The sequence below is a fragment of the Anolis carolinensis genome, unplaced genomic scaffold, assembly GCF_035594765.1.
Source record: "Anolis carolinensis isolate JA03-04 unplaced genomic scaffold, rAnoCar3.1.pri scaffold_11, whole genome shotgun sequence".
In the NCBI taxonomy this organism is placed as follows: Eukaryota; Metazoa; Chordata; class Lepidosauria; order Squamata; family Dactyloidae; genus Anolis; species Anolis carolinensis.
The window spans coordinates 6,265,837-6,288,520 of NW_026943822.1; the positions used below are offsets into that span (position 1 = coordinate 6,265,837).

Here is a 22,684-nt window from a genome sequence, read left to right on the forward strand (position 1 = left end):
AAGGAGAGATTAAGGAGAAGCCTATTAAACATCAAATTAGGTCATGATTTTACAAATTAAGTACCAAAACATCATGTTATACAACAAATTTGACAGAAAAAAGTATTTCAATAGGCAGTAATGCTACGTAGTAATTACTGTATTTACGAATTTAGCACCGAAATATCACGATGTATTGAAAACATTGACTACAAAAATGCATTGGATAATCCAGAACATTGGATAAGTAAATGTTGGATAAGTGAGACTCTACTGTATCTGAAACTAGGCCATAACTCCTTTTCCAAGCACCTATTTCCCAAATAAATATGGAAAATAGAGCTGGCGCTGAGGTTGGGATTAATTGTGTTCCCACCTCTACCCAAACCACAAAGTCATCACTAAGTCACCCGTCTTGAGCCATGAGGAGAGGTGGGTCAGAAATAAAATCATCATCATCATCATCACCATCATCTCTAGGTCTGTGTGTTCTGCTTTGCAATTATTTTGATTCAAAGGAGCCAATCCCAGGCCAACTCCCTTCCTCTCTTCCCCAATTAATGACTGGATGGAGTAAAACCTATCCAGAGAAAACCAAGGTTCTCCCAAGATTTGGGAACGAACATGCTCTCATTTCTAATTGAGGATGTATTTCAGTTTGCTGGAGATCTTTGGTTGATTTGTTGTTTATTTGTTCAGTCGCTTCCGCCTCTTGGTGTCCTCTTGGACCATCCCAGGCCAGCAGTCGGGGCCACCCCAAGCTCCTTCAAGGCCGAGCCAGTCCCTTCAAGGATCCCATCCACCCACCTTGCCCTTGGTCAGCCCCTCTTCCTTTTTCCTTCCCTTTTCCTGTGATGTCTCAGGAACCTTTGGCCCATGACCCCGTAGCCCTCATAGATCAAACTGAAAAGGATTTGGGCTTTTTCCCATCTCAGCAAGATTCTGTTCCATTCCAGATGTCCCCTGTTGACATTTTCGTGCCAAAGCCAATTAGGGACGCCCTTGAAACAGAGCCTGTTTCTCCGGAAAGCTTGGTGTTTGATAGGAAGGCTTTTCTCATAACACATTGCTCCCAAAAGCATTTTTTAAGAAGAAGAGCGAGATTAGCGGAGAGAGACGATTGTAATTAAACCGTTTCCCTTGGGAAGTTTCGGGGAGGCAGGCATCTGGTACGATGTTGAAACAGCTCCGTTCTCTGGGAAGATTTGGGGAGTCAAACACATGCTTGGGGGGAGCTCTTGAACTTCCATAAAAGTTCTGCATTGAGCTTTCCCTATCGTGGTGTCAATGTGACTATTCATAGAAGAACATTGTCTCTTGTTCCTGAGCTTCCAAGAAGCCCTCCGGTGCGCTTACTCACGAGTAGACTGGGAGTTACGCTCCACTCCTTGCCAAGTTTGGACTGCGTTACAGATCCACCACGAAATACCTTGCCTAGCCTTGAATCCTTGTTCTGGACTTTACTTCAAGAATCTCCCTGTGAAACCTTGCTCTTTCCCCACTCAAACTTCCAAAGAGTTTGAGTGTGTTTCGGTTATTTGGATTATAGACTTTGGACTCTAATACTGGACATATAACTTCATTTTATTGGACTAATTTTGATTTTCTCTAAAAGGTCAACTGCTGGACTATATACTCTGTTTATTTTTGTTTAGAACTTTTATTGCTTTCATAAAGATATTAGATTGTTTATTGGCCTCCGTATTGGTTTCCAGTGTTCGCGCTGCTTAGGGGTGTTACACAGACCATGCAGACAGAGTTATCAATTGCGGTCGACAGAACGCAGCTCTGCTGTCATGTATGACCTGAACCATATATAGAATCTCCAAACCAACCATTTTCTGGCAAAACAACACAGTTAAGGCAGCTGTCAGAGGAATCCCCTGAACATGTCAATATAGTTAAGATGGGAAACATGATTCCCATCAATTGAGGTAAGCTGAGGACAAAAGTTGGGAAGTGGGAGTAGGGAGGAACAGCAGGGACATTTTAAAAGGGCTGTGGCACAGGCTGTTGAGCAACCAGCTGCAGCCAGCTGCAACAAATCACTCTGACCAAGAGGTCATGAGTTCGAGGCCAGCTCGGAGCCCCGCGTTTGTCTTTGTCTTTGTTCTATGTTAAGGCATTGAATGTTTGCCTTATATGTGTAATGTGATCCGCCCTGAGTCCCCTCCGGGGTGAGAAAGAAGGGCTGAATATAAATACTGTAAATAAATAAATAAAAGCTGGCTAGAAGAGTTGGTCTGCTGCTGCAACCCTGAAGCAGGTTTCTTGGCACCCTAATGATGAACAGAACTATTTCTGTAAAACCTTTCCGAGATTATGGCCTGCTTTGTCAAATACATGGTAAAGGGTTGTCCTCGGTGTTTTCGTCCATGAAACCCAATACCACAGTAAATCTATTACCAGTTACACTTCTTTTAGGTCGACTGTGAAGACTCTGGACCAGGCCTGTAGTGAGGGGGCAGTTTTAGGGGTTCAACCCCCCCCCCCCAAAATTTTTCAGGTTATAAAAAAAACTCATGAATTTTAACTGGTTAAGCAAATCCCCATGCTAAGTCTAGGCACTATTTCAAGCAGATATTGACAGGTTTGTAGCGGGAGAGGTGTGTGCTAGGGGTTCAACCCCCCCCCCCCCCGAAATTTTCAAAACCCTTCCCGAAATTTTTTTCTGGCTACGGCTCTGCTCTGGACGTAAACATTCCACATGAGATGGCAAACTCCTTTCAGTCGGGAAGGCACTGGAAGTTCTCAGAGATGGGAAAGACCTTTGCTGGATTCGCATTTTTGAAGAAAAATATGCGTTTGCTAGCTCCCCAGGCGGCAGAAGAGAAACGCGTTTTGCTTTGGGAATTCAATCGCTTCCCAGGACGAAATGTAAAACATGCCCCAAACCATGTTTACTTCTCAGAAATGCAGGCAGCTAAGAGCAATGGGAAAATACACCCAAACAGGTCAATACAAAGAATTCAAATGAGAATTTAGTGAAAAAAAAGACTGACAAGTTTGCTATATCGTTAGCTCCATTTTAATACTGGCAAAGTGTTTTAAAGCACTGAGCTGCTGAACTTGCAGACCGAAAGGTCCCAGGTTCAAATCCTGGGAGCGGAGTGAGTGCCCACTGTTGATCCAGCTTCTGCCAACTTAGCAATTCGAAAACATGCCAATGCAAGTAGATCAATAGGTACTGCTCCAGCGGGAAGGTAAGGGCGCTCCATGCAGTCATGCCAGCCACATGACCTTGGAGGTGTCTATGGACAACGCCGGCTCTTCGGCTTAGAAATGGAGATGAGCAAAAAACCCCAGAGTCAGACATGGCTGGTCTTAACGTCAGGGGAAACCTTTACCTTTACCTATCTATGAATAGGTCTCCTGTTTGAATATTGTATGCTTCATGTCGATTTTAATGATTGTTCTTACTGATATTGATGTTTTTATTGGTTTTATTGTTTTATTGCTGTGTTATTGATATTTGTTTATTTTATCGGGCTAGGCCCCATGTAAGCCGCCCCGAGTCCCTTCGGGGAGATGGGGCGGGGTATAAAAATAAAGTTGTTGTTGTTGTTGTTATTATTATTATTATTATTATTATTATTATTATTATTATTATTATCTCCACTGAGACAAGACCAAGTTGACAACGATGAGGAAAACTACCTATCCCAGACTCTGGAAAGCCACTAAGTTCCAGAAAGTGGTAAATACTGGGGGAGAGAGACAAAATCCCTGGCTTGGTCATAAGCAGCTTTCTAAGTTGTCACAGAAGTTATTTAAGTTGTGCCTGCTGTGACTGCAAGGCATTTTAGCCAAACTGATGTCATGTGTGACATTTCTGGTTGCGGAAAAAGAAGTGCTGTTGGCAGGCAGAGCAGCCTACAAAAGTCTGAATGCAAAGAAAAAGGTCTTGGATACTCACCGAAGCTGAATGGTCTTCGCAAAGTCAATGCGCAACCCCGAAGAGTGGCAGCGCTGCCGTGAAAAGACTGGGCTGAGGCAGCCGGTGGAGGACCAGCAAGGGCAGAATGGAGCAAGGAGGAACCCGCCAAAAGCTTTGTAGAGTCCCTGGGCCGGGATTAGACCATCACAAGGCATTGCTCACAACAGCTTTTTAATTAGGTCAGCACAAACCAGGCAAAGGGACCCCATTAAAAAAATTACAAAAGGCAGATGGGGGTTGGGTCTCTCTGGGAGAATGAGAGCGCACCAGGGAACAAGAGGGCTTGGCTCACAGAAGCACATGGCAGCGGAGCCCGGCAGGACTCGGGGACCGGCGATTAGCCAAGTATAAAAGCTTCTTATTGTGTAACTGGGCCACGCTCATTAGTGCAACATGCAGGGTGGAAGGAAGGCGTTTGGGGAATGTTGCAAGAGGAAGGAGTGGGGAAGAGTCCACGCTCCATCTCGGAGGAGCTGCACTTTAGAAGCAGAGGGTCAGGCTTGCAGACAGGGGTGCGGTGAGGAACTTGAGAAAGGGTTGTGGTGTGCAGAGCTGGTCCTAGGTAATTTTGGGGGGTAGGCAAACCAAATCTTTGTGCCCCCCCCCAAATTTGGTGCCCCCCTCACAGAAACCAATATCTGAGAGCTGAGGCGGCGGGGACCCTCACTCTGTAACACCCCTAGGCTGCGTGAACACTGGAAACCAACACGGAGGCCAATAAACAATGTAATATCTTTATTAATGCAATAAAAGAATAAAACAAAAGTATGCAGAGTATATAGCCAAGCAATTGTCCTTTTAGGAAAGATCAAAAATAGTCCAAATAAATGAAGTTATATGTCCAGTATTAGAGTCCAAAGTCTATAATCCAATAACCGAAACACACTCAAACTCTTTGGAAGTTTGAGTGGGGAAAGAGCAAGGTTTCACAGGGAGATTCTTGAAGTAAAGTCCAGAACAAGGATTCAAGGCTAGGCAAGGTAATTCGTGGTGGATCTGAAACGCAGTCCAAACTTGGCCAGGAGTGGAAACGCAACTCCCGGTCTACTCGTGAGTAAGTGCACCGGAGGGCCGCTTGGAAGCTCAGGAACAAGAGACAATGTTCTTCTTTGAATAGTAACGTTGACACCGCAACGGAGAGTCTCAGCACAGAACTTTTATGAAAGTTCAAGAGCTCCCCCAAACAGGTGCCTGACGCCCCAAAACTTCCCAAGGGAACGAGCTGGTAACAACAACCCGCCAGATGTCTGCTTCCGTTTTCCTTCCCAAGGGAGCGGGCTCCAAATGCGGTCTCAATCACAATCCTCCCGTTCAGCTAATCTCGCGCTCCGGCGAAGACTCTGTTTACGGGACCGGTCTGTTTGGAGAAATGCTTTCCTATCAAACACTAAATTCTCCGGAGAGCCTGGAAGAGTCGGCTCCGACTCAAGGGCATCCTTAATTGGCTCTGGCACGTAAACATCAACAGGAGACATCTGGAAAGGGAGAGAAACTTGCTGAGGTGGGAAAAACTCCTCAGCAGCTTGATCAGTAATGGCTGCGGGGTCAGGGGCCAAAGGTGCCTGAGACATCACACACTCGCCAAATGGCCGAACAAGGAAGGCCAGGCTCCAGGACGGTCTAGCTCTTCTAGGGAGACCTCGCGAGGTCTCGTGAAGTCTTGTGAGGTCTCCCGAGAAGAGCCTGGCCTTCCTCATTCTGCCATTTGGCGAGCGATGGTCCCTGCCGCCGCCGCTACCGCCAGGGACCATTGTTCACCAAATGGCTGAACGAGGAAGGCCAGGCTCTTCTCAGGAGACCTAAAGAAACTTCATGAGACCTCGCAAGGTCTCCCTAGAAGAGCTAGGCCTTCCTTGAGCCTGGCCTTCCTCGTTCGGCCGTTTGGTGAGCAATGGTCCCCGCCAGCGGCACCTGGAAAAACACCAGTACTAAATTTACGCGGGGGTACTGTTGAGGCCTCGACAGCGCCCCTCTTCGACGTGCACCCCAAGCGGCGGCTTCAGCTGCTTCAACGTTGGACCGGGCCTGGTTGTGTGTTTTCCGGGCCATGTTCTACAAATATTCTCTCCTGACGTTTCATATATACCTCACAACCTCTGAGGATGCCTGCCATAGATGTGGGCGAAACGTCAGGAGAGAATACTTCTGGAACATGGCAAACAATTGGCATAATCAAGCATACTGGGTACAAGTGAACTAGCAAAGAAAGTGGGATGATGGTCACACTGGGAGTCAAGGCTCTTCTGGACTCTTGGACCAGTTCTTAAACACGCTTCTGGAATGAGCTTCGTGTATTCCAAGTACTGGAACGTACTTAGTCCTAATCTTTTTTTATACTGGTTTTAAACCACTTCATTGGATGTGTTGCAATAGCAGATTCCCAGATTAGCTTAGTGTTTACACCTTATTTTATTTCAATATTTAATGTTTATTTTACTTAAGTGATATTTGTCTTTACTGTTCTAATGTAGCACAAATCCTATGTAAAATCATACTACATATTTTTGACATTAATATTGAAATCTGAAATATATACAGAAAGTATTTACTTCCGGCCAACGACTTTAGAAAGGTTCCACTCCGCCCCCGCCCCGCCCCCCCCCATTCATACGTAGACGTTCTGTCCATAATATGGGCCAATTGCTGGGCGGTTCTATCTTCACTTCACTTCACTTCACTTTATTTCTTAATTAGTCGCTCTCCACCAGAGTGCTCCGAGCGACTTACAATTTAAAATATCATTCCACAATATAAAAAACATTCAACATAAAAACATTCAACCTAAAAACATTCAACAGTGACTATTTGGCAAATTAGATCTGATTTACTTAAATGCACAAACCAAACAGTCAAGTCTTGAGCGCTTTTACAAAAAGCCGACATTGCTCTAACATATGGAGGCAATGAGTTCCACAGAATTGGAGCATCGGTCGAAAAGGCTCTACGCCTTGTAGCTTCCAGGTTCTATCCCATTTTGTCAGTGTCTTCCATTGCGTTCCTTTGGTCTTTAAATGTTTAAGTTTTTCAATTGACTTTATCCACAGTTCTATGTCTGATTACAGTTCTGATTACAGTTTATTTCCTCTTTCCAGACTTCAAACTGTGTGGGTTTTGAATTGTATTGGTTTGACCTGTGGGGTCCTGCAAGGCTCCATTCTATCTCCCGCTGGGTGAGGTCATTCGGAGTTTCGGAGTCCGGTGCCATCTCTATGCAGATGATACCCAACTGTACTACTCCTTTCCACCAAACTCCAAGGAAGCCTTCCAGACCCTAAACTTGTGTCTGGCAGCTGTGATGGACTGGATGAGGGCTAACAAACTGAAGCTTAATCCTGACAAGACAGAGGTCCTCCTGGTCAGTTGTAAGGCCAATCGGGTATTGGGTGGCAACCTGTGCTTGACCGGGGTTACACTTCCCCTGAGGACACAGGTCCGCAGTTTGGGGGTCCTCTTGGATTCAATGCTTAGGTGTCAGCAGGGCCTTTGCACAACTAAAGCTTGTGCACCAGCTGTGGCCATCCTCGTGAAGTCTGACTTGGCTATGGTAGCCCATGCCTTGGTTACATCCAGATTGGATTATTGCAACGTGCTCTACTTGGGGTTACCTTTGAAGAAGGCCCGGATATTTCAACTGGTACAAAGATCTGCAGCCAGGCTTTTAACTGGGTCTGATTATTGGGAATGTACAACACTCCTATTAAAACAGCTCCTCTAGCTGCCGATAAGTTGCTGGGCACAATTCAAAGTGCAGGTTTGGGCCCCTTCTATCTCCGCAATTGCATCTCTTCCTACGTACCAGCGCGGATTCTTAGATCTTCCGGGGAGGCCCTCCTCTCATCCCACCTCCGTCCCAAGTACAGATGGTGGGGACGAGGGAAAAGGCTTTCTCAGTGGTGGACCCCCATCTTTGGAACACCATTCCCAAATGCAAGCCCCATCAATATCCTCTTTCCGCAGGGACCTGAAGACTTGGTGGTTCCAGCAGGCCTGTTCCGTCTCCCAGGAGTTTGACTTGCATTGTCCCATAGTTGTAGGAAATAGCACCCTTTTTGCATTTCTTCCAGGGTTGCTACAGACCCTGATAGTCAACCATCAACAGAGGTTTGTAGCCAGCCTGCAAAGCCTTTGCTGTTGTCGGCTTGCAAAAGTAGCTTTTTGATCTTGAGGGCCGCCCCTTTTTCTTGGGGATAAAATCTCCATTTTGAAAAGCCTTTTTGCCTTCTGCAAAATAGAGAAAAGAACTCAGATGTGCTTGTGTGGTCAAGCCAGCCCAGCTCAGACAAGCCATCGTAAGTACTAACCTCTTGCCTTTAAAACTAGTTCTGAGTTTAGATAGGGAAAGACTTGCTCTTTCTAAAATAGCAACTCAGCACTAGGGCAGAGAATATCCCAGGATTTCTCTGCCATTGGAAGAAGCTCTAACTACTTCGTCTCCAAGCTAGCTTTGAGTTTAGACAGGGAAAGACCTGCTCTTTCTGATATAGCAACTCAGGGTTAGGGTAAAGAGCATCCCAGGATCTATCCATCTTAGGAAGAAGTTAACCCAGCAGCCAAAGGGAAAGATAAAAAGAAACATCTGCATGATTTTATAAGTTGACTGTTTGTATTTGTAATCTCAACAAATTGTGCCAAGCCTGTCAAGAACTTTGAGAAAATAAAAATCTTGTTTGATGTTCAATGTGGAGTAGCCTTAGTTGCTGGGACTCCAGACCTTCAAGGTAAGGCCCCCGCAGTCCACCCGGCAAAGAAAGGAGCACATCTTAATTTCAACCAAAGGGTGCCTGGGTGCAATGGCACAAGGCCTTTGAAAACAATTAGTTCCAATTACTACCCTGGCCCTGGCTAGGACCCTGCTTGCACTTTATCCACCTCCTGGCCCGATATATTATTGCACTAGCCTTATCCCTTAACATCGGCTCAACAGGCCTTGAGATCACGTATCGCAGGCGCTCTCCTGGCCACCAGTTTACACCTTATCCATGTCAGGTGCTGCACTAGCCCTGGCACCAGCCTCTCGTAGCTGCTTAGGCCCACCCTAGAATCCCATCCATCAGCAGTTGAATCTCACCCAATGGACTAGTACTGAAATAGTTTTAATTTTAAATAAATGTAAATGTTGTGCTAATAGCAATTGTGTTGATGTGTTTATTATGGTTGTGTTGCATGATTCTTGTTCTGGTAATTGAATGTTTTACCTATAATGGAAACCGTCCTGAGTGCCCTTTATAATAAAGTTTTATTATAATCTTGGACATGCTTAAAATTTTATATAATGTGATTTTATTTTGTAAAGGTAAAGGCAAAGGTTTTCCCCCGATGTTGAGTCCAGTTGTGACCAACTCTGGGGGTTGGTGCTCATCTCCATTTCTAAGCCGAAGAGCCGGCGTCGTCCATAGACACCTCCAAGGTCATGTGGCCAGCATGATTGCATGGAGCGCCGTTACGTTCTCGCCGGAGCGGTACCTATTGATCTACTCACATTTGCTTGTTTTCTAACTGCTAGGTTGGCAAGAGCTGGGGCTAACAGCAGGCGCTCATTCCGCTCCCGGGATTTGAATGGTACAGTAGAGTCTCACTTATCCAACATAAACGGGCCGGCAGAACGTTGGATAAGCAAATATGTTGGATAATAAGGAGAGATTAAGAAAAAGCCTATTAAACATCAAAATAGGTTATGATTTTACAAATTCATCAAATTTACACCAAAACATCATGTTATACAACAAATTTGACAGAAAAAGTAGTTTAATACACAGTAATGTTATGTTGTAATTACTGTATTTACGAATTTAGCACCAAAATATCACGATGTATTGAAAACATTGACTACAAAAATGCGTTGGATAATCCAGAACGTTGGATAAGTGAGACTCTACTGTATCTGTTTTTATATGAATTGCTGTTTTGTACATTGTCTTATATTAATTGTTGTTTTGTACATTGTTTTTAGGCATTGAATTTTTGCCTATTTATTGTAAGCTGCCTTGAGTCCCCACAGGGAGAAAGGCGGGGTAAAAGTGATGTAAATAAATAAATAAATAAATAAATAAATATTATTATTTTATTATTTTATTAATTTGTTATATATGAATCCCATAATTCCTTTCTCTTACTCTGTTTTCCATTGTAATATCTGAACTATATCTGTATCAGCCCTGCGGATAATGTGAGCATGCAGGGATTTGTGCCAGGAAGTGTTGCAACGGCTGCGTTGAGATTTAAGGATTTAGAAGAATGTGGTACCAGAACGTTGGGTGGAATCAGTGCCTGACCGAGGCTCAAAAGAGAAAGATTGATTGTTGTCAATTCAGGGCGTGAAGAGAGCATGAACTGGGTTCAGCCCAAAGCTGCTCTGAAATGTTTAATCTCTCTCTTTTAAAAACTACTTCTGATTCAGGATTCTAGGGATTTGAAATGCTTATGAATTATACAAATCTGAGTAGTTAAATGAGTGTTGTGTGTCCCTGGTCCACTTTTGGGGACTAGAGTCTATGTCAGGGGTCCCCAAACTAAGGCCCGGGGGCTGGATTTACCTGGCCCCCGCCCTCAGTTTTAAACTTAGGCTCATCCAAAGTCTGAAATGACTTGAAGGCACAACAACAACAATCCTGGGTTGTTGTGTGTCTTTTGGGCTGTGTGGCCATGTTCCAGAAGCATTCTCTCCTGACGTTTCGCCCACATCTATGGCAGGCATCCTCAGAGGTCACCTCACAACCTCTGAGGATGCCTGCCATAGATGTGGGCGAAACGTCAGGAGAGAATGCTTCTGGAACATGGCCACACAGCCCGAAAGACACACAACAACCCTGTGATCCTGGCCATGAAAGCCTTCGACAACACATTGAACAACAATCCTACTTGATTATCTCATTGGCCAGAAGCAGGCCTCACACTTCCCACTGAAATCCTGATAAGTTTACAGTATGTTGGTTTAAATTATTTTTATTTTTCAATATTGTATTGTTCTTTCATTTACTAATATTGTAAATGAAATATTGTAAATGAATAATCTATATATATAAAAGAGTGATGGCATCACGGCGACCCACAAAACAACAAAACTACAGGCCCCCCAACCTCGAAATTTGACAACACAACCCATCATCCACGCCACTAGGTTGATACAACAAAAAGAAAAGAAAAATAAAGTCCTAATTAGAGAGAGAGGAATAATTGCTTTTATCCAATTGCTGCCAGTTAGAAGGCTAAGCTCCTCCAACTTGGTCTCCTAGCAACCCAATAAAAATAATAAAAAACACTAAAAATAATTAAAAACACTAAAAAATTAATACAATAAAATACTATAATAACAGAAAATAACTAAAAATAATACAAGAAAATAATAAAATATAATAAATAACAAGATAACTTACAATAAAATTAATTTAAAAATACAAATAACGTCAAATAAAAATTACACAACAATTTTTAACCAATACCACCACCACTTTGCCACAGCAACGCGTGGCTGGGCACAGCTAGTATGTTAATAATATAATATATTGTGTATACATATAATATTGATAATAATATTATAATGTAATACAATATAATATTTATTTATTTATTTATTATAGTGTTTCTACCCCACCCTTTTCACCCAATAGGGGACTCAGGCAGCTAATAATAATAATACAATATAATAATATTGTATAATATGATAATATTAATTATATATTATATATTAAATGTAATATTACTAATAATATTACGGTATAATGGTATAAGTACAATAGAGTATTATATAATGCTAATATTGTGCTATGCTAATAATATAATATATTGTATGTACATACAACTTGTAAGCCGCTCTGAGTCCCCTTTGGGGTGAGAGAGGGTGGGGTATAAATGTAGTAAATAAATAAATAAATAATTGTTGCTGGGTTGTTGTTGTTTTTTTTTTTTGGGGGGGGGGGGTTGCACTACAAATAAGAAATGTGCAGTGAGCATAGGAATTGGTTCATTTTTTTTCAAATGATAATTCGGCCCCTCAACAATCTGAGGGACCATGAATCGGCCCTCCACTTAAAAAGTTTGAGGACCCCTGGTCTATGTCCTCCCACTTTGCAAGGGGCAACCTGCTATTTGAAAGCATTCTTCCTTGCACAGGTAGGCAACTGGTGGCTCTCCAGATCTGTGCTGGACTACAGTTCCCATCACCCACCACCATGCCATCCAGGGCTGGTAACAGTTGCTATCCTGGAAAGTCAAAGGCACTGTTCATGAATTCTAAGGTCTGCCAAGTCCACATCTAGAATAATTTGGAAAGACTCTTGGAGCTGTGTTGTCGAAGGCTTTCATGGCCGGGATCACAGGGTTGTTGTATGTTTTCCGGGCTGTATGGCCATGTTCTAGAAGTACAGTAGAGTCTCACTTATCCAAGCTAAACGGGCCGGCAGAAGCTTGGATAAGCGAATATCTTGGATAATAAGGAGGGACTAAGGAAAAGCCTATTAAACATCAAATTAGGTTATGATTTTACAAATTAAGCACCAAAACATCATGTTATACAACAAATTGGACAGAAAAAGTAATTCAATACGCAGGAATGTTATGTTGTAATTACTGTATTTACGAATTTAGCACCAAAATATCACAATATATTGAAAATATTGACTACAAAAATGGCTTGGATTATCCAGTGGCTTGGATAAGTGAGGCTTGGATAAGCGAGACTCTGCTGTATTCTCTCCTGACGTTTCGCCCACATCTATGGCAGGCATCCTCAGAGGTTTGGAGGTATGGAGAAACTAAGCAAGGAAGGTTTATATATATATATATATATATATATATATATATATATATATATATACACACACACACACACACACACACACACACACACACACACACAGTAGAGTCTCACTTATCCAACATAAACGGGCCGGCAGAATGTTGGATAAGCGAATATGTTGGATAATAAGGAAAGATTAAGGAAAAGCCTATTAAACATCAAATTAGGTTATGAATTCACAAATTAAGCACCAAAACATCATGTTGTACAACAAATTTGACAGAAAAAGTAGTTCAATACACAGTAATGCTATGTAGTAATTACTGTATTTACAAATTTAGCACCAAAATATCATGATTTATTGAAAACATTGACTACAAAAATGTGTTGGATAATCCAGAACGTTGGATAAAGCGAGTGTTGGATACGTGAGACTCTACTGTATATATATATATGTGGAAAGTCCAGAGTGAGAGAAGATCTCTTTTCAGTTGGAGGCCAGTGTGAATGTTGTAGTTAATCACCTTGATTAGCATTGAATAGTTTCATCTCCTGGCTTCTTCTTGCGTGGTGGCATCCTTTGTTCAGAGTCGTTAGCTGCCCCTGGTTCCCATGTCTGGAACTCCTCTGTTTTCAGAGTGTTGCTTCTTATTTACTGTCTGATTTTTGAGGGTTTTTTTTAATACTAGTAGCCAGATTTTGTTCATTTTCATGGTTTCCTCCTTTCTGTTGAAGTTGTCCACATGCTTGTGAATTTCAATGGCTTCTCTGTGTAGTCTGACATGATAGTTGTTGGAGTGGTCAAGAATTTATGTGTTCTTAAATAATATTCTGTGTCCAGGTTGGTTCCTCAAGTGCTCTGCTATGGATGATTTCTCCGGTTGAGTTAGTCTGCAGTGCCTTTCATGTTCTTTGACTCAGTTTGGGAGAAGAGAATACTTCTAGAACATGGCCATACAGCCCAGAAAACATACAACAACACTCTTGGAGCTGTTATTTGGGGACAAGTGGCTCTGGGAAAAATTGCCATTAAAGTCAGAAGGCCTTGGTTTTATATTAACACCCTTAGGGTTGCCTTCAGGACCAAGGCTAGTTCCAGGCTATGGATGGTCATTGGTCAGTGTAAGAACCTCACCTAGACAACACTATGTAACAAAATTTGAAAAAAACTCTGTTCCTGGTTAGAAAGTGTTATTTCCTGTTCACTTGTGTGGTTCTTACTTTGAAAGTTGTTCTACTCCAGAAACTTTGTTTTCCACAAACTATGTTGAATTTGGCTGAGACTCTATGAGATATTCATTGAGAAACTAGAGCAGAATGTGCTACAGCAGAAACAAAATCAAAAGTCCTTTTGCAGTTTAATAAACTTTGCTTTTATGATAGAACCAATTAGGAAATAACTTTTATAACCTTCCTTTCTGGGAGTTGTAGTTCACCCACAACCAGGGAAACTGTGACTTCCACCGATGATGGACTTATTTATTTATTTACAGCATTTATATTCCGCCCTTCTCACCCCGAAAGGGACTCAGGGCGGATCACATTACACATATAGGCAAACATTCAATGCCTTTTAACATAGAACAAAGACAAGACAAACATAGGCTCCGAGCGGGCCTCGAACTCATGACCTCCTGGTCAGAGTGATTCATTGCAGCTGCTCTCCAGCCTGCGCCACAGCCCGAGCCCAAACTTGGACCAAACTTGGCACACAGAACCTACTGGAGGGGTTTGAGGGGACTGGCTCTCCATAGTGGGAGTTGTAGTTTACCCTACAAAGAACAAACTGAACCCCACCCATGATGCATCTAGAGCAAACCTACCCAACATTACAAACTGATGGAGTTTCTGGGTGTGGACCTGGCATGATGTGAGTTGTAGTTCACCCACAACCTTATGCATTTGGTACAATTAAAAAAATCAACTTTTTCAAATAATCTGGGCAATGTCCGGTACCCAAGCTTCCATTGACATCAGTTGAAGTAAACTGAGGGCAAAGAGAAGTTGGATGAGAGAAACCGGGAATATTTAAAAGGAGCAAAAAAACTGGATGCCAGAAGATTAATCTGGGCTGTCCATTGCAAATTGGACAGTGAGAGGATATTGCAGAGGGAATGTTGTTGGTGAGGGTGCATCCACACTGTGCAAACACGGCAATCTGGTGGCACCTTAATTTCAATCCTTTGTAATTGGGGAATTTGTGCTCTCATGAATCAACTCCTACTTCTTCTAGAAGTGGGAAGCAGGGCCCATAGGGATTCCAAATGGCTCTGGTCCTTCCCCGCATTGAGACGGGCTCCTGCTTAGGCCCCTCTGGAATGTTTTCGCAAATAAGCCCGGTGTGTTTGCAGTAGGTTAATCCCTACTTCCTTAAACACAGGTTAAAATCGCCTCATGGAACAAAGGCATCCACTTGTTGCTGGGTGCTTACCGAGTTTGTACAGCATGATCCAAGCCACACGTTTCGGAGCAAAGATCCCAGGGAGAGAGAAAAGAGGGCCAGCTTGCACACAGCAGCCGCGCAATGCGGGGGACGACTGTGGCCGGTTCTTGGCTTTGTCTGAATGGGCCCTTTGTCTGTGCGCACTCATTAGAGGGAGGGGAAAGTGTCGCTGAACATGGGTTAAGGCCGTACGAGACAACGTCAATTGGGACAAGTGTTACATAAAGGACAGGCTTTAAAAAAAACAGATGAGATTGTTCAACAGAGAGAGGTTGGATGAGGTCAAGGGCATAACAGTCGTGGATCTAGCGCAGGCTCTTCGGAATTGTGGGAGTTGGAATCCAAAACACCTGGAGGGAGGGAAGGTCGATGTTTGCCAATGCCTGACCTAGTCGATGGGATGCACTGGGATGGGCATAGTCCACAGACCATTTTGTTTTGGACGTTCATGTTTCTTTTCCCGGGATCCAGTGTGACATAGTGGGGTGAATACTGGACCGTGACTCTGGACACCAGGGTTCAAATTCCCATTGGGTGCCCTTGGGTAAGTCACAGGCTGGATCCACATTGCCATATAATCCCATACACTGTAAGACAATTACCTTCAAAGGGTCCTGGCTCAGGAGGGAAATCAGGCAGAGAAATTCAGTTTCGTGAGAGATGCAAAAAGCAAAGTTTATTTTCACACAGCTATGAGAAGGCGGACAGCTGTACATACTCCAGAGGGCTGCACAATGCAAATGGCTGCCACCCATGTGCGTAGCAAACAAAGGATTTTACATCTCAGCCTTATCTAGAATTGACCAATGGCTGAGAGTCTTCCCCACCTTCCACACCTATTTTGGCACAAGTGATACCAATGACCTAACTTGTTTACTCTGAGTTTTCTTCTCCCTCTGGAACTTCCTGAAGAAAGGCACCAGCTCACAGGAAGAGGAGGGGCCCAGGCCCTGTGTTGCACATACTACTTTGATTCATACAAAGTGCTCATATTGTCTATATAAAGGCTATATGATATATGCAGAGGCAAAGCTATGTTAAGCAATAGTTTACTATTTTCTGGCTTAGGGTCCCTACAACACTACAAAGCATATAATTTGGATACAGAAAGTGGATGATGTAGCAGTGTAGTTGGGGCTCCAGTCTCTCAGCTTTGGAGGAAGGCAAAGGAAAGCCTGCTTGGAACAGAACATGTTTAAAATTCTGTTACATAATATTGGATAAATGCTTAAATTTTTATGAAAGAGGTAAATAATTATACACACTGTTCTGTCTCCCAGGGGTCTGATTTGCATTTTTTCATAGTTGTAGGAAATAGCACCTGTTTGCATTTTTTCCAGAGTTACTGCAGACTCAGCAGCACTCTGACAGTTAGCCATTAGCAGAGGTTTGTAACCATTCTGCAAGGCCTTTGCTGCTGAAAGCTTACAAAGTATCCTTTTGTTCTTGAGACCGCCCCTTTTCCTGGGGATGAAATCTCCATTTTGAGAAGCCTTTTGCCTTCTAGACAGAAGAGAAAAGAACTCAGATGTAATTGTGTGGTCAATCCAGGCCAGCTCAGACAAGCCAACATAAGTACTGACCTCTTGCCTATAAAACTGGTGCTGAGTTCAGATAGGGGAAGACCTGCTCTTTCCAAGATAGCAACTCAGCACTGGGGCAAAGAATATCCCAGGATTTCTTTGCCATTGGAAGAAGCTCTAATTACTTCGTCTCCAAGCTAGCTTTGAGCTTAGATAGTGAAAGACCTGCTCTTTTTGATATAGCAGCTCAGGGCTAGGGTAGAGAGGATCTCAGGGTCTTTTCGCCTTTGGAAGAAGTTAACCCAGCAATTAAGTGGAAAGGCAAGAAAGGAACGTCTGCAAGGTTTTATAAGTTGACTATTTGTATTTATAACCTCAACAATTTGTGCCAAGTCTGCCAAGGACTTTGAGAAAATAAAATCTTGTTTGATTGTTCAACTTGAAGTGACTCTGGTTACTGGGATTCCTGAGCTTCGAAATAAGGCCCCCACAATTCACCCGGGTAAAGAAAGAAGCACATCTTAGAGTCCTAAAAGGTGCCTGGGTGTGAAGGCATACACACACACACATATACATACAGTATTCCCTCACTTATCGCTGGGGTTAGGTTCCAGGACCACCCGCAATAAGTGAAAATCCGCGAAGTAGGGACACTATATTTCTTTTAATATTATACATTATTTTAGTAGTTATACACTATTTTAAGTCTTTATCAACCAATCATGTGTTAATAAATCGCCTCCTTCTCCTCCCGTTGCTCCTTTTCCCTCCCTTTGGCTTCTCCTTCCTCCCTTCCTTAGGCTGTAAATTGTAATTTTTTATGATTTAGAGTTTATTGAAAAACCGTAAAACAGCGAATCTGCGAAAAGTGAACCGTGAAGTACTGAGGGAACACTACTATTATTGCTTGGAATGTCACAATAATATCCATCCGTTCACTTAAAGGAGCAGTTTAAGGTTAGTTTCCGAAACAGGGATGGGAAAAAGATCCTGTACCTTGAAAAGGGTGCAAAAGAGGGAATCTCTTTGCTTGTTCCCTGACTGGACATTGAAGAGGAATCCCCTCTATTTACACCTCAATTAAAAAGGTACAGGAGCCCCACTTCAGTTTATACTTTAGCAACCCCGATGAGGCACACACAAGGCTGGGATGATGCACCATGCCTTCGATTGTGATGCGCCCATGGTTCTATGACAGTTAAGGCTGCAGCCAGGGAGCAGGGATCTGAGTTGCCCTCAGCCCTTGGGCCTAAAGAGTCCTGAAAGGTGCAGCAAGTGACTTCCAATGGCCCGAAAAGAGAAACGGAAGATGGATTTCCTGTCATCAGGTAACTGAAGCAGAGGATTGGGTTGTTGTGCATTTTATGGGCTATATGCCATGTTCCAGAAGCATTCTCTCCTGACGCTTCACCCACATCTATGGTAGACACCTTCAGAGGTTGGGAAGTATATTGGAAAACTTAAGCAAGGGAGGTTTATTTATCTGTGGAAGTTCCAGGGTGGGAGAAAGAACTCTTGTCTGTTGTAGGACAGTGTGAATGTTGTAATTAATCACCTTGATTAGCATTGAGTCCCTTTGGGTGAGAAGGGCGGGATAGAAATATTGGAAATAAATAAATTAATGGTCTTGCCAGCTTCATTCCTGCCTGGGGGAATCCTTTGTTCAGAGGTGTTGGCTGCCCCTGATTGATTCATTGTCTGTAATTCTCCTGTTGATTGAGTGTTGTTCTTTATTTACTGTTCTGATTTTAGAGTTTTTAAATACTGGAGCCAGATTGTGTTCATTTTCATGGTCTCCTCCTTTCTGTTGAAGCCGGGGATTGATATCCTGTGATCAGGTATGAGAAGAGGAGGAAAGATACCCAACTATCAGGTAAGGGATGAAATGGAGAAATACCCAATAATCAGGTAAGAGAAGAGGAAAGTTACAAAAATCATCAGGTAAGGAAAGAAGAGGAAAAACACCTAATAATCAGGTAAGGGATGAAGAGGATGGGCACCCAATAATCAGGTAAGAGAAGAGGAAAGTTACAAAAATCATCAGGTAAGGAAAGAAGAGGAAAAACACCTAATAATCAGGTAAGGGATGAAGAGGATGGGCACCCAATAATCAGGTAAGAGAAGAGGAAAGTTACAAAAATCATCAGGTAAGGAAAGAAGAGGAAAAACACCTAATAATCAGGTAAGGGATGAAGAGGATGGGCACCCAATAATCAGGTAAGAGAAGAGGAAGGCTAACAAATCATCAGGTAAGGGATGAAGAGGAAAAATACCCAACTATCAGGTAAGGGGTGAAGAGGATGGGCACCCAATAATCAGGTAAGAGAAGAGGAAAGATGCCCAATTATCAGGTAAGGGATGAGGAGGAGAAACACCCAATAAGGTAAGAGAAGTGGAAAGCTACAAAATCATCAGGTAAGGAAAGAAGAGGAAAAACACCTAATAACCAGGTAAGGAATGAAGGGGACAGACACTCAATAATCAGGTAAGAGAAGAGGCGTGATTTTGTGTCCCCAGGTATTTCTGATCTCCAGAAGGACCTTCTTGAACACACAGCATCCAATGAAGTGGATCTGCAGGAAGACGTCAAGAAGAAAGAGAATGAGAAAGAAAGAAGGACGGACAGAAAGTTGGTTGATTTAATTGGGAGGAAAACCTGGTAGCAAGCTGAAGAAAAGCATAAAAGTTAGGCAAGAGAAAAGAATAAACTGGAGAAGATGCCAGAGACTGTTGGGGGGAAAGGCCCAATGAGAAGGAAAGACATCTCAAGCTGAGGGCACTTTCCAGATTACGTGCCACTGAAAGCGTTTGTGAAACTCATCCTGCTCCAGCTACGAGATAGAAGGTCTTGAATCCATTCTTCTGGTGGCCCTGTAGCAATTACAAACAAGACAATCTGCTATTTTATGGAAGCTATAGAAGACTATAAGTAGTATAGATGTGCCTAAGAAGGGCAGATATATATACTATCTTCCTCAAACTACGAGGGATTGCCTAAGTAAAAGTAAGTAAGTGTGTGTGTGTGTGTGTGTATGTGTGTGTGTGGCAAGTTCTTGGTGGTATAGGGAGATCAAGTCACCTTGCCTGTCTCCTGAGGAATCTGTATCACGACCAAGTAGCAACAGTCAAAACAGACAATGGAATAGGAGACCGGTTCAAGATTGGGAAAGGAGTATGGCAGGGCTGTCTACTCTCACTCTACCTTTTCAACTTGTACGCAGAACACATCATGCGACATACGTGTGGGACTTGAGGAATCCAAGGCTTGAGTTAAAATTTCTGGAAGGAACATTAACAACCTTCAATATGAAGATGATACCACTCTGATGGCTGAAAGTGAGGAGGAGCTGAGGAGTCCTCTCACCAAGGTGAAAGAAGAAAGGAACAAAAATTGGGTTGCAGTTAAACAATAGATAATAGCAACCAGACTGATTGATAACTGACAAATAGAGGGACAAAAAGTGGAGGCAGTGACAGACTTTGTATTTCTAGGCGCAAAGATTCCTACAGCCAGGAAATCAGAAGATGTTTTCTTCTTGGGAGGAGAGCCAGGACCAATCTCAATAAAATAGTGAAGAGTAGAGACATCACACTGGCAACGAAGGTCCGCATAGTTAAAGCAATGGTATTCTTCATAGTAACTTAGGGATGCGAAAGAGAGCTGGACCATAAGGAAGGCTGAGCAAAGGAAAAAAGACGCTTTTGAACTGTGGTGTTGGAGGAAAATCCTGAGAGTGCCTTGGACCGCAAGAAGATCCAACCAGTCCATACTCCAGGAAAGTAAGCCTGGCTACTCACTGGAGGGAAGGATATGAGAAGCAGATGAAGGACTCATGAGAAGACAGGAAAGCTTGGAGAAGACAATGATGTTGGGGAAAAGGGAAGGGAAAAGGAAGAGAGGCCAACCCAGTGCAAGATGGGTGAATGGTATCCTTGAAGGGACTGACTCCACCTTGAAGGAGCTGGGCACAGTGGACAGGGAGCTCTGGCCTGGGCTGCTCCAAGAGGTCATCAAGAGGCAGAAGCAACTGAACAAATAAACAGCACAACAACAACATGTAGACTTGTCCACAGCTGCATGGTATCCAGTAGACTCCCTCCAAGAACGGAATCCCCTAAACTGGGCTCTCCAGGCAAATGGAGACTCCACCATAGACTGAGAGAGGAAAGGAGAAAGGAAAGGTGAGGAGAGACAAAAGGAGATAGGAAGAAGGGAAAGGAAAGGAGACGAGAGAGGAAAAGAGAGAGTCGAGGAGGAAAAGGAGCCAGGAAAGGAGAGGCTAAAGGAGAGGGGAAAGGAGAGGGGAAAGAAGAGGAGTCGAGGAGAGAGGACAGGAGAGGGGAAAGGAGAGAGGTGAGGAGAGAGGAGAGGAAAGGTCTTTTCCGACATGCCCGGGGTAACACTGACCGCCACTTTTGGGGTCGGGAAGGAATTTTCCTCCAGGACGGATTGGCCCTGGGTCCTGGAGGTTTTTCGCCTTCCTCTGGGCATCCGGCAAAGGTCTCACCGAGTCAGGATAAAACACACTCTAAGACAACAACAGGCCAATATTGAACTAACCAACAAATGCAAGCCCATTTGAATAAAAGACATGAATCTGTAAATGGCCTTTGCCTCTTTTTCTGCTTCTCCTTCATTGTTGTCCTGTTAAGCATGTGCAGGAGACACTCAGGCCCCTTCTACCCTGCCGTATACATTAGAGATTATTATAATTATAATAATAATTATTATTATTATTATTGTACCCCGCCACCATCTCCCCAGAGGGACTCGGGGAGGCTTACAGATTAAAAAACCAGCATACAGTAATATCAAATACAAAAACACACAAATAAATTTAAAAGGCATTAAAAATCACAATCATTATAAAACACATGAAAAACACAGCAATAAAAACATAAAATGAGCTGGGCAAAGTGCATTGAGTGGAACTTGTAAAAAAGAAGGAAGTTAAGGTGCTACAAAGTCATGGGAAGAGCCTTAAACTGGGGTGAAACTCTGAGGCTATTAGAGATTATCTGCTTTGAACCGGATTATATGGCAGTGTAGACTCATATAACCCAGTTCAGAGCAGATAATGTGGATTATCTGCTTTGATAGTTTGGATTATATGGCAGTGTAGAAGGGGCCTCTGTTTGTCGTTACAGTAGAGTCTCACTTATCCAAGCTAAACGGGCCAGCAGAAGTTTGGATAAGTGAATATCTTGAATAATAGGGAGGGATTAAGGAAAAGCCTATTAAACATCAAATTAGGTTATGATGGGGGGTCGTGAGGGGGTGTCAGAGGGGTCGCCAAAGACCACCAAAAACACATTTATGATGGTCTTAGGAACCCCTTTAGCAAAGACGGATGAAGTTCTCTCCGTCTCTTTGGCCCAATTCTATCATTGGTGGGGTTCAAGGGGCTCTTTGTAGGTGAACGATGCATCCCAGCAACTACAACTCCCAAATTTCAAGGTCTATTTTCCCCAAACTCCACCAGTGTTGACATTGGGCCATATTGAGAAGTTGTGCCAAGTTTGATACAGATCCATCATTGTTTGGAGTCCACAGTGCTTTCTGGATGTAGTTGAACTACAAGTCCCACACTTAAGGTCAATGCTCACCAAACCCTTCCGGTATTTTCTATTGGTCATGGGAGTTGTGTGTGCCAAGTTTGGCCCAATTCCATCATTGGTGGGGTTCAATGGCTCTTTGATTGTAGGTGAACTATAAATCCCAGCAACTACAACTCTTAAATATCAAGATCTATTTTCCCCAAACCCCACCAGTATCAACATTGGGCCATATTGAGTATTTGTACCAAGTTTGGTCCAGATCCATCATTGAGACCACAGTGCTCTCTGGATGTAGGTGAACTACAACTCCCAAACTCAAGGCCAATGCCCACCAAACCCCTCCAGTATTTTCTGTTGGTCATGGGAGCTCTTTGTGCCAAGTTTGGTTCAAATCCATCGTTGGTGGAGTTCCGAATACTCTTTGATTGTAGGTGTACTATAAATCCCAGCAACTAGAACTCCCAAATGACAAAAGAAATCCCCCCAACCCTACCAGTATTCAAATTTAG

At 43.2% G+C, this 22,684-nt stretch overlaps 1 protein-coding gene and 1 long non-coding RNA gene across 3 annotated transcripts in view; one reads left to right on the plus strand and one right to left on the minus strand.

Annotated features, from left to right (window-relative positions):
* Positions 1–15,236, minus strand: part of rlbp1 (retinaldehyde binding protein 1) — a 41,376-nt gene extending 26,140 nt beyond the window's left edge. The window contains exon 1 of one of the 2 annotated variants that reach the window (XM_062963559.1): positions 15,082–15,236. The gene's annotated coding sequence lies outside the window, so the exon portion shown is untranslated. Of the gene's footprint in view, positions 1–3,895; positions 4,079–15,081 lie in introns of those variants that run through there. The other variant, XM_062963558.1, reaches the window with a different exon arrangement.
* Positions 15,237–17,496: 2,260 nt separating this feature from the next.
* On the plus strand, positions 17,497–21,221 carry LOC134294008 (uncharacterized). The gene is made up of 2 exons (XR_010000984.1): positions 17,497–17,944; positions 18,430–21,221. It is a non-coding gene; the product is annotated as an uncharacterized LOC134294008 (long non-coding RNA).
* The last annotated feature ends 1,463 nt before the right edge of the window (positions 21,222–22,684 follow it).